At 37.9% G+C, this 12,083-nt stretch overlaps 1 protein-coding gene across 7 annotated transcripts in view; it reads right to left on the reverse strand.

The window, feature by feature from the left end:
• Window positions 1-1,050, reverse strand: part of cacna1da (calcium channel, voltage-dependent, L type, alpha 1D subunit, a) — a 71,181-nt gene extending 70,131 nt beyond the window's left edge. For 4 of the 7 annotated variants that reach the window (XM_074683913.1, XM_074683839.1, XM_074683593.1 and 1 more), the window contains exon 1: window positions 760-1,049. The gene's annotated coding sequence lies outside the window, so the exon portion shown is untranslated. Of the gene's footprint in view, window positions 1-759 lie in introns of all 7 variants that reach the window. The other 3 variants (XM_074684076.1, XM_074683990.1, XM_074683677.1) reach the window with 2 other exon arrangements.
• Window positions 1,051-12,083: the final 11,033 nt, after the last annotated feature.

Here is a 12,083-nt window from a genome sequence, read left to right on the forward strand (position 1 = left end):
CCTATAGCGTAGAGCTACGTGATACCAGTGTTTATAATGTATTGTATGTCTACACGTCTGGAGCTGGATAGGCTGCCTCTTCTTTGTGCTACGATGCAGCCCCCATGAAGCCAGAGCTAGTGCGAGCTCAGTGTGGTAAAAATGCGTACTAAATGCGCTTATTTTGGATTATTAATTTCACTGCTGCATCAAAAACGTCGACTAAGCACCCATCATGAAATGTACACTGACATTTCTATGAGCGGCTCGTGACAAAACAGCTATCATCAGGCGTCCTCGTATTTCTCCTTGGACACAAACAAGGTAGGATATGGTGAAATCTGCCCCAAAAAATGATGTGAAATGACAGCCTGGCTCCGGGCGCTTATAGTGAAAACTGAGCAGCGCACAGACGTCAGATGGTCCACAGAAACAGCTGGCATCATTATTACAACAAACCTCAATCAATGATGCTCTTACACTTGGGGCTAATACAGCGGACAGTCCACATGACCAAAGCACACCTCAGTTTACATCGGCCGGGTTGACCAGGCTCTGTTCAAATGAATTCGTTTCACTGTATCCTCCATGGCAGGCGATGGATCCTGTCCACTTAATCCACAAAACGTGACAGCGTCGAGTGGGAAAGTGGCCATTAAAAACTGCTGTCCTCGGACAGTAGCCTAATAAAAAAGCATCATCATTCCCTGCTTGCGTGAACGCAGCTATGCTAAGAGGCTAACTTCAGTTTGTGGAGCAGAAACCGCACCGTGTAGTTACCTTTTCTGAAGACTTTACGATTCAGCCGCGGTCCTCTCCGGTCTTTAACACGGGTCCAGTGTTTCGGAGGGCGAATAACGCAGGTCCGGTGTCAAACAATGGCGGTTTACCGATCATCAGCTCCGGGAACAGGAGGGACTCATAAAGCCTGTGCATTAATTAAGCTCTTCCATGGTGATGGAGAGCAGGAGACAGGAGAGTGCGCACCAGACAACAGAGCATCCTCGTCCGCTGCCTGCTTATCGTCACAGCGCCAGTGAACAGTATAACGAGTGCACATCACAGAGCAAGCTCCCCTCCTCCTGGCCCCGACTCCCCCTGCTATAGCCTCTGCTAACATCTAATAGGTAGCCTACTTCAACCAACACGTCCCTAATGTTACCGGCTCAGTTCTTTGATGTAGGCTGAGTGATACCCTTCATAGCGGTCGCAATGCAGAAATGATTGATCATATAGAGATTACTTTAAAAAACTGACCTATTTTATGTGCTCTGAATAATTTGAACCTTACTTTTTAAGGGGCAGATATAGCAAAATCTTTGGGTTTTCATGTAAGCAACAAAATAAAATAAATACAAAAACATAACATCCTGCTTATGCAATACAAAAGACTTAAGCTATAACACAAGCACAGCAATAGGTTACCCCTCTAAATTAAAGTAACCAAATAAATGAATGAAAAAAGTGTGCCATCGTTTACAGCCAGGTCTGCTGAAGCAACTGCTGAAAAGCTGATGCAAGGAGCAACCAGTGACACTCAGTGCTGGTGGTAAAATCTACCACCAAAGCTGGTAGATGTTCACCAGTAATTTTTACAATACTGCACTAACTTTTTAAACATGTCCTTTAGACACTCCTCTGCCAAATACCCCATTTTTTCTCCTTATATTCTGTTCATGGCAACACAATTCTTTCATTGTGTTAGCAATTTGCTTATTGGCTGGAAATTACTTGTTCATGGCACTTATTGATATCTCCCTTTTTTTTCTTTTTGAAAAGCAAAATGAAATTTTTATCCATCCTGTGGTGCCATTTTTTGTGTGTATACCTTGTGTTTAACTGCCTGGTGGATTTATCCAGCATTTTTATGACAACAGTTATACTCTATGTCTTATTCTTACTGATTCTTTTCTAAGGTGTTTAATCTTGTGTTTCCTATTTCATTTTGTAGTTCCGTAGTTCAGATTCCCTCCATCTCCCCATTATAAGGATTTTATTTTTTTGAGAATTTTGTTTAACAAATGTGTTTAGTTTTCTGCAGTTGGGTCCTTTCTCTACGTATATTTTCTCTAACAATGATACCATCCTTAAGGAGTCAATTAGCGCAAACTTAATTCACCCAAAATGAATTCAAAAGTTGTAGTATCTACTTATGGTGCCACAAAATAATTGCTGATCAATGAGGCTCAACCAAACAATCACTGATAACCTCCAGTCTTAATGCAGAAGTGTTACAAACTGCACGTCTGCTTGAGGCTAGCTGCAGAAGCATCAGGCCCCACATATCACATAAATTTTGTCTGAATTGCTAGTTTCTTTATTGGTACAGAGGTAAGCTCTTTCACTGTTTCACTGACATTACAGATGGGTAGGCATACTGTGGCTTTTATCAAAAGGGCTAAAGAACTGCCTCACCCTGACCTCTCTACCTTATACTAGACCAGGGGTCTGTAACCTTTACCCTCATAGGAGCCATTATGCCTTTGTTTATCTGGATTGAAGTTGTTCAAGAGCCAAAAAAAAACCCTTTTTCTTCACAATAAAGACAAAAAGGTGTATAAAATTATAAATATAGTTATAAAGTCTGGTAAAAACCTAAACTTGAAGCTTTTTGAATTTATGAAGTTGTACATTGTTCTTAATAAATTTGCAAAATGTCAAAAAAGTTTGAAATTTAAAAAGTTTGCGAATATTTTGAAATCAATCAATCAATCAATCAATCAGTCTTTATTTGTACAAACAAACGTTATGTCAGGACACTTTCCAAAAACACGAGTAGGTCTAGAATCATTAATGTTAATATATTTTTAATATCATCTTTTAAAATGTTTTAAATTTTAAATAATGATAATAACAAAAAAATATATTTTTTTTAAGTTTGAAACTTAAAAAGTAAAATAAAAATAAACAAAAAATTGTGATTTCAAAAATCACCTATACCCTCTGTTAGAAAAAAAGAATATCCCAAAAAAAAAAAAAAAAAAAAAACAATATGATTTTTCCAAAGCTTCAAGAAGCCACAGCAAAGGAGTCAAAGAGCCGCAGGAGGCCCCAGAGCCACAGGTTGAAGACCCCTGTACTAGACTGACATGAGTTAGGTTGAGTCAGCATTACCAACAAGGCAACCGCTGACAATAGGTGTCAAAACTCTGCTTCAGAAACAAATATGTACATGCACAATGCAATTTATGGGTTAAGCTTATTTTAAGGGGAGTCCATCACCTTTCTGATTGAATTTTCCGCACCACGTGTAAAAAAAACTGCCTTCAAAACCTCCATACTTGTTCAGAGGAGCATACATATTCATAAACTATACTCAAAAAACTGTTTATATCCCTGTGTCATTAGAATTAAACAGTTTTATCAAGATTAAAGCTCACTGATCTGTGTTGATGTTTTTTAAAATTAAAAAATTCTTTTTGAAGCTGTGTTTAATATTAAATATATCTCTCCTGTTTATGAGATGTACGATCATCACTAATAAAATCACATGTTGTCTGTCGTGTTTCTAAGTTACAAAACTTACAAAGCTCAAAAAGTTTCTCCTACAGGCTTATATTTTCCTGCTCTGCAGACATAGTGAGTCTATTTTAGCAATGTAAGCTGTAATAGTGCCAAACACCTCAAGTGGTATTTCATTTGATATGTGACAAACAAGAGGTAAAGTACACCGGAATATCAACTTAAACCAAATGTATACAGACTTTTTTTAAATTCCAGGAAGCAGAAACAAAGTGGACTACAAACACAAAAAAACTTTACCTTTAAAATGACAGTAAAGATCAATAATTTCCCAAAATTATTTCTTGCACATTTAGTGTTTGGCATTTCTTTAAATCATATTTCAACTTAGATACTCCCCTTTTAGCTCAGTTTTTGGCCTCAACCAGCTTCCCAGTGAAATATCTGGCTCATTTGCCTTATAATTCCCCTCCATGTTTGCTGTCTGTGTCTGCCTGCCTGTCTGCCCCAACAGCTCTAAAGCCTGCTCAATGTTAGATCAATGGCTGTGACTGGCCCAGCCCGAATCACGTCAAATGGATATCTGCTTAGATGGGAGGGCACCAGATGCATGTGCCAGTCAACTGAAACATGAGCTTGAAGGTTTTTGTAATTTTGAGGAAAACTCATTACAATTTTTCAGGACGTCATTTACCACTTTGTTGTGATTGAGCCCATGTTATTGAAACAGGAAATTAAAAGGATTCTGGATGCCAGATCTATAGCATAAATGAATAGAATACGTTTCCAAACTAATCATAATGCGACTAAGATTGTCATCATTGTTGATTTACTGTTTACCCTGGCTCTCCTGTTAGTCAGTGAAATTGTCTTGTTTCTCCTTCTAAACTATTCTCTTTAGACTACATTTCTCATTTGCCTCCATGACGTGTTTCTTGATCAGACGGTAAGTCAACACCACCTTGCCTGAGCTAGTTGTGACAGGCGGCAGCTCTCATGTCACAGCTGTCCCCTGTAGGGTAGCAACAAAAACTGGCTGTAAATGTATACAGTGCCGTCCCTTAAAGTCTTTCTGTCTAACATCCAACGACATATATTTAAGCTAAGGCACTTCCAAATGTATTTGCTGTCATTACAATATGCCTTCACTTTTAGGAGCTGTGACTGTATACGAACAAGCATCATCAGTCTTCTTCTGACTTTTGGTTCCACATGATGTCATTCATATAGTGTGGTTAGTTATGTAAAAGCAACAAACTCTAAGCATGCTACTATCAAAAAAAGGTCAGTCTATGAAAAAACACCGCGTTAAAAGGCACATCTGTCATGCACTCAGCTGCATATTAATCCCACCCTTATGAAAAACTAATGACCAAATGATAGCTTTGACCCCCAGAAGACCCTTTAAAAACTCTTCATTCACTTTTTTATGTCAGTATCAAGCCTTTTTAGTAAGACCACTCTGTCTTTGTTGTTTCATTCTAAAATAAACAAAGTATTTCCATTATTCTTTCAGAGAGGCACAAATTGATGTAGTTAAGTGTTTTAGTTTTGCTTAAATTGCTGTGACCTCACTTCAGTCCTACTGAGGTATTAGTGTCAGTTTGTGAAAATCCTACCTGCTGGAGCAGAAAGGCTGAGCTGAGGCCTCAGCTTCAACTACATGTCCCAGCTGACAGCAAAGAGAAGAAAACACTCATCATCTTCTTCAGAGAGGTAGTGAGTGCGTGAGCAGAGCAAACATTTTGTGAGAGTTTGAGATCCACTGCGCGAGTAGGCAGGGGCTAGGTTTGCCCTATCAACTTACCTGTCTACCCCGGATAATGGTTTCTTCTTGAATCGTTTTGAATTATTCACCTGAATGGGGTGGAGTGAGTGAGTATGAGAGGTTGTGTGCCTGTGTGTTGCTGGTAATTGTAGGGCTGCATGTGTCAAACCACAGAGAATAATTTGTCCCCGTGCTTTCTGCTTTTTGAATTTCTTTTTTATGATGAGCATGTACTGGCACTTATACTTCTGAAGACATGAAGAGAAAGAAAATTTATTACTGAACTTAACTTACAAATTACCTTGGTTTAGCTTATCTTAGTTTAGTTTGTTTTAGTTTTGTATAAATACTGGAAACACTGCTTTTTAAAATGCACCCCCAAATCACATTATATCAAAGTTTCTATTGGAGTTTTTTTTAGTAAGTACATTTTTTTCCTTTGGGCCACTAGGGTCTTGAGCTACTAAGGAGGATAAGGGCTACAGCGGAAAAATAAAAACAAAAATTCATATTTTGATAAGCTGTAATGTGAAATAAATAAGGTATAATGTTACTTTATAAAGGTGGTAATATCATGAGGAAAAAAGCATCAATGTTATGGGTATAAAAGTAAGAATGAAGAATGAAATAGTTGCATTGTAACGATTTTAAAGTCATCACACTGAGTGTAAGATCGTTATGTTGAAAGAACAAAGTTATTGTTTCGACATTAAAGTGACAATGTTATGAGAATAAAAGTATTAATATTAAAACAAAAGTTGTAATGTTGAAATGATAAAGTCTTAATGATACAAGAAAAAAGGCATGATTTATGTGATTAAGGTCATAATTCAGGAGTCAAAGTCACAATGCTAAGAAAACGTGTTGTTTAAAAGATTTCAGTCATAAAATTATGAGAGCAAGTTGTCATGTTGCAAAAAAAAAAAATATCATTTTGACAATAAAGTGGCAATGTTACTATAAATATAGTTGTTACCTTACAAGATTAAAGATGTTAAGAATGAATGTGTTTTGTTAGGAGAATAAAGTCATAGGAAAATGTTATGGTTAAGCTAAGATAAACTAAGCCAAATAGCCAAATTCATGTTTCGACTTTGTTGGAAATATTTCTATAACTCAGACTAGCATTATCATAAAATTGCTTCAAATGTGATGAAAGATTTCTGTCTCAAATATTTATTAAACACATTTCCGGGACATGTTATGATTTGATAACTTGAAAATAGCATTAGCAGTACTACATAAGTAAATGAAGCACCTTTGTGTCTTTTCTTGCCCTCTAGTGTAGATATGTATTTGACCTGGTTTCTATTGTGCTGGTGTTTTTCACTACAACAGTGTACTGTAAATGTTCCAGAGTTCATGACTGTTTGTTTTTGTGTTTTTAAAGAGATAGTGTTAAAACTTCCTACTGCTCTATTTCCTTCGTAGAAAGTGTCAGCCTTTTGCCCCCAGTGGGGAAGTGCAATGCAGTTCATCCTCACTAAAAATGGGATAAAAACACAGACAGAGGGTGCAGTAGCCCCCCTGAGGGAGCATGGATGCTTTTTGGCTCAGGACAGAAGTCTACCCCCATTTCCAATTAGAGCTGCTTCTCTGCTCTCTGCTCCAAGAAATCCTCAAAACTATCTTACATCATTCAAGTATGTTGATTCATGGTGGACTGTTAAGATGACTGTGATGATAAAACATAACAAATAAATTTTCCCTGTGATTGTTTTTGTATTTTTGATGATTTAATCTTCCCAAAATGTTCATTATTAAGATGCGTCGTCTTGAGCAGTTTAACCCTGACCGTCATTCTGACACAACTAATGTAGGCAGGCAAATATCACTGTGCACAAAGCAGCATATTGAAGATTCTGTGTTAATGCTGTGTTTGGCCAACCTCTGAGGGGATTATAATGTGTTGACTCAATAAAAATGTGTTTAGTTTACACATGCAGTTCACACCAAACAGCTGTTGTGTTTCTCTATCTCTTTGTAAATGCACTTAGCTTTAACTCTATGTCCTTTATCCCCCTGCATCACCCCTCCTCCCACCCTTTCCCCTCCTCTCTTGCCGCAGCTCATGTTAAATCTGATTGCAATAAATCTATTTGAGCGCTTCACTCATGTGCTCTTAAGCTGCAAACCTGCTCTCTTCTTTCTACCGCTGTTCTCTTTTAATCCCAGTTCTATTCAGCATTTTGGTATTTTTTGCTGCACATGAGAAATGGCTGTTTTTAAAAACATATTGGTGAAAGGTTTGGGATATTTCAAACAAATCTGAATAGTGGCACATGTGACTCAGTGTCTGATTTTCTGGCCTGACCAGGCATATAAAACCCGGTTAGGGGGCACTGATGCAGAAACACTGAAGCAACAATCAGTGCTTTTGCATGTTCATGAGCGCTGTGTGTATATTTGTTGGTACGTGTGTGATAGTGTGTGTGTGAGATGGAGATGGAGTGTGTGTTGGTGGAGCTGCTTGAAGGAGAGCAGTAGTGATGGAGCCTGAAAGCCCTGCAGCGCATCTGTTCTCCCAGTGCATCGTCAACTTCACTGCTGAGCCCACAACACACGCTTGGCCTTAACCCCTGCTCACACACTCTCTCCTCTCTCTGCATCTTCCTCTCTCCCCGTCTCTGCTGTCTCTCCTTCTTCACTTCATCTGCCTCTGTCCTCCATCTAAGCCTTAGTATCTTTTTTATCCAATTTGAATCTACTAATTAAATACCTTCCTTATTCATTCCTTTTTTTAATTTTAACCCCCACATGTGACCTCAACCAAACTTGATCCTTTTCTTTCAATGATAATTTTCTCTTATTTTGAGTGTCAGCATCTGTATGACTGAACACTCTGCAGATAATTTAGTCATGCATTTCATGCTCATACCTCAAGCAGAGTCAGGGGGCGGAGCCTGTGGGTGACAGACAGCTTTCAGATAGAAGGGCAAGCACTATGTCATCATGGTGACTGCAGAGCGATTTAAGGAAATGGAGTGATAAGAGCAGAGTGGAAGAGGCTCAGGCCTGAAGGAGTGGCTGGCATTAAGGCGAAGATTTGTGCATGTGTGTGTGTGTATTCTTGTGTGTGCAGTTCAATGCAAATGAGAGTAAGAATATTCCTAAGTGCATTTGTGGGTCTCTTTGCACACGTGTCATCATGCTTGAGTGCATGTGTGCATATGTCAGTTGTGTATTTGCTCTAGTAATGCCACTCAATAACACTCATAGATCAAAACATTTTTGTTTACCTGCACTGAGTCAAACGAGTGGCACACACGCTTGGTGTTATATTAGGGCTTTGTTTTAAATGTGGTTTCTTGGCTCCCCGTTTTTTTCTGTCACAGAGATTAAAAATAGAAACATTCATGCAATCTGAGTGTACTTTCCCTCCAGGAAGTGTGCAGTTGTGGGTGTCTGACATTGGCTGCTCACCGTCACATGGCGTCCTCTTCCCAGGCTGTCATTGGCTGGCACCTGTGGGACTCTGTGAGCAAAAGCTTTTCTGACAGGACCCAGGAGCCCAGAGGAGAGGCTGGGAACTGGGAGAAGGACAATGTTGGTGGGACCAGAAGAAGAGCTCTGTGTATGCGTGTGTGTGTGTGTGTGTGTGTGTGTGTGTGTGTGTGTGTGTGTGTGTGTGTGTGTGTGTCCACGCGTTGTGAAGTGACCCCCCCAGCTCCTGCAAAGGGCAATAGATGAAGAGATGATCACATGGTTGATGAAGAGGTTGAAGAGGTGCAGGGACAAATGAAAGTGCATCAAAATTAACTGACATCTGTTTTTCTGTTTAGTTCAATTAGCAACAGGATGGATTAAACTGCCTTCAATTTCTGTTGAACTAAAATCTCCCTTCACTGTGTTAAATAAATATGTTTTATTATCAGTTACTCGCTGATAAAATGAATAGATGTTTCCAGTGAGGAATTCAAAGCTGTCACATGACATTAATGGAGAGACAGTGCTCTCTGGTGTTTTAAGGTAGGGTTGCAGCTGGCCTATAAAGAAGCAGCTCAAAATGGAGTAATGACATTAAGTGAATGAGCACAGTAAAGTCCTGCTCCACAATCACTTATTTTTTTCTTTACTATGGATGTGTTTCACTGGAAAAGTCATCTTCTACAAGAAGCAGTGTAGTGATGATTGATCTCTTACAGCTGTACAACAGATCCTCATTAATCCTTTAATCATAATAAGCAATGGACAGCCAGCAGTCGGGAAGGAAAAGCTTTAAAATGAACTGTTTTGCTCTCTGCTCCCTCAGCGAGATAAAAAGATTAGATTGTGATGCCACCCTTTCCCCCTGGCCAAGTGGTAGATTCTGGACTGTACCACCCTGCTGAAGACTTTGACAACACTAATCTGGAGGCAGTTTCCTCTGTTCATCACCACAGCGGCTGATCAAAGCTTGTGAAAAATCTTTTCCATATCTGAGTGCATGCTGAAAATTGAAGGTCAGGCTTTCCTTTCACATGTACTAGCATGTTTTTCAACGTTGTACAATAACACACGTGCCCCTTTTTATGCAGTCTGTTACCAAATGTGCTTGCCATTCTTTAAACAGTCCTAACTTTATGTTGTTAAATCTAACCAAAAAACAGGCCTGTACAGAGAGATCCCTCCATTCAGCTCATATGTATTGATCGCCTTCGGCTGGGATGTTGGATACAGCAGGCGACCAGTGGAAACAGGTCAAATGTACCAACTGAGATTATCCACAAGGTGGCAGGCCTACTCTCTGAACAATTATAATCCAGTCAGATGTTCTGTTGGCGTGCATGCGCGAGCAGAGGCTGCAAATCAAACGTCAGCACACCAGCAAACAGTTTTAGGCGTATTCAATTATTCATGAGGAGAATTTCTGCAAAACCAAAAAATGTCCACCTGGCTTTACAGTCTGCAGGAATGATTAAAAAAGAAACCTCAAATGAAGGATCTAGCTTGTTTTGCTGTTTTCAAACAGGATTGATTTTATACATAGATAGTATAACATTCATTGTGCTGAGTTAAATTGTAAAATATGGTCTTAGTGTAATGAATAATTGATACACAATGTTTTTACAATATTATTGACTTTTTTAGCCTTCAGGTAATTTAAGATACAGTCTCAGTGACATATCCGCATGTCTGTATCTCTTGACCCCTGAGGTCTGCTGCAGAGGGTTTCTGGAGAAGGAACAAAATGTCCTCAGTCAGGCAGAGTCGTCAGGATCACTGAGCATCACCATGACGGAAAGAAAACAGACAATAAGGAGATCAGGGCTGAGGAGGAGGAGAGATGTTTGGGTCAGATCTATACATTCACTTTGGGTTAAAGGCCAGTTCCACTCTTTCCTTTGTTCTCAATGCTCCTTTGTCTCTCTGACACACAGGATTTCAACCTTTTCACTTGTTTTTTTTTTTCTTTTTAAATACAATATTACCAGAACAACTAGTACAGAGTTTGACATTAAGAAATATAAAGCAGTTTAAAGATATCAGCAAGAAAATAAGGATTTCAAAACAGGCCTTAAGATTTAGGCCTTGCGCTAACATAAGCAGTACTGTACAGCATCACCATAATGTATGTTCTACTTAACTGACAGGAACACAAAAACAACAAAGTCAAAATAAGAATATAATCATGATAAAGATTAAAACACCCAATTTTTCTATCTTATTTTTTTCTATGATGGTCATACACTTATTAAGAGTTAATTGTCATAACTAAAATGTATAAAAAGTTAAGCCAAGGCACCTAAATTTCCTTTATAATAATTTTTAAATGCTATTATGTTTATTTTGTTACTTTATTAATAATTGTAGTATTAATGTTTAAGTATAGATACAAAGCTCATTCCTGACAATGAACAGATCTGCAAAAAGTAAATAATAATAATAATAATAATAATAATAATAATAATAATAATAATAATAATAATAATAATAATAATAATAAATCATACAGCTATTTAAAAGCGCCTTTCTTAACACTTAAGGTCACTTTTATTTTGTTAATATTGTGCAATACCACCATGTCACTTTGTCTAAGTACTGGTAATCATGTTGTAGGACAAGAGGTGATGATGCCATGTCATCACTTCTTGGACTACTATTCATTTATGTAACTAACTGATTATCCTCATCTGACCACCCATCATCTTTTTTCATTTATTTATTTAGTTTTTTTCTCTCTCTCTCTCTCTTCCATTTATTTATTTATCTATTTATTTATTTATTTTCTCTCTCTTTCATTACCTTCCCTCTACTCTCCTTTTTTGGCCCCATCCCCACAGTCTGATTATACTATAACTGGCATTAACCCTTAAACCACCATAATCAAATCAATACATATGACCTTGACTTGCATTGCTGCAGCCCCATTCCATCTCCACCCACCTCTCCCCCTTTTCTTTTTTTTTTTTTTGATTCCTCTCTCTCTCTCCTTTCTTGATTTTTTTTCACTGCTCATTTATCCAAGAGACCTGGCACTTTAAATATCAACTTCAGCACTTTGATTAATAACACTTTATACTTAATTTCAGCACTTTACTGCCTAAATCTAGCACTTTAACATCTGCTACTGACCACCTGTGTACAATAAAAACTATGATTGTAATGCATTGTAAAATGTTTTATTATGATAATGTTTCTCTGTTCTTTCTTTTACTTAAAAAGAAACAAAACAAGAAGAACAGAACCCTTCAAATATTATACTTGTGGGGGTTTTTTTAACCTGTTTGTTTTTATATTTTAGCTGGGGGGACTACCAATGGAAATTAGCTTGGTAGCTAGATTTGAGTACAATTACATTTTATTTTTTTAAGTGTGTATGAATGTACATTGTCCCTCCTTATCAAATAAACTAAATTGAAATTGAAATTGAACTTTTCCCTTAATTAAAACC

The sequence above is a fragment of the Halichoeres trimaculatus genome, unplaced genomic scaffold (genome assembly GCF_033239565.1).
Source record: "Halichoeres trimaculatus isolate MK-OKI-2021-1 unplaced genomic scaffold, fHalTri1.1 fHalTri1_scaffold_1, whole genome shotgun sequence".
NCBI classification, from domain to species: Eukaryota; Metazoa; Chordata; class Actinopteri; order Labriformes; family Labridae; genus Halichoeres; species Halichoeres trimaculatus.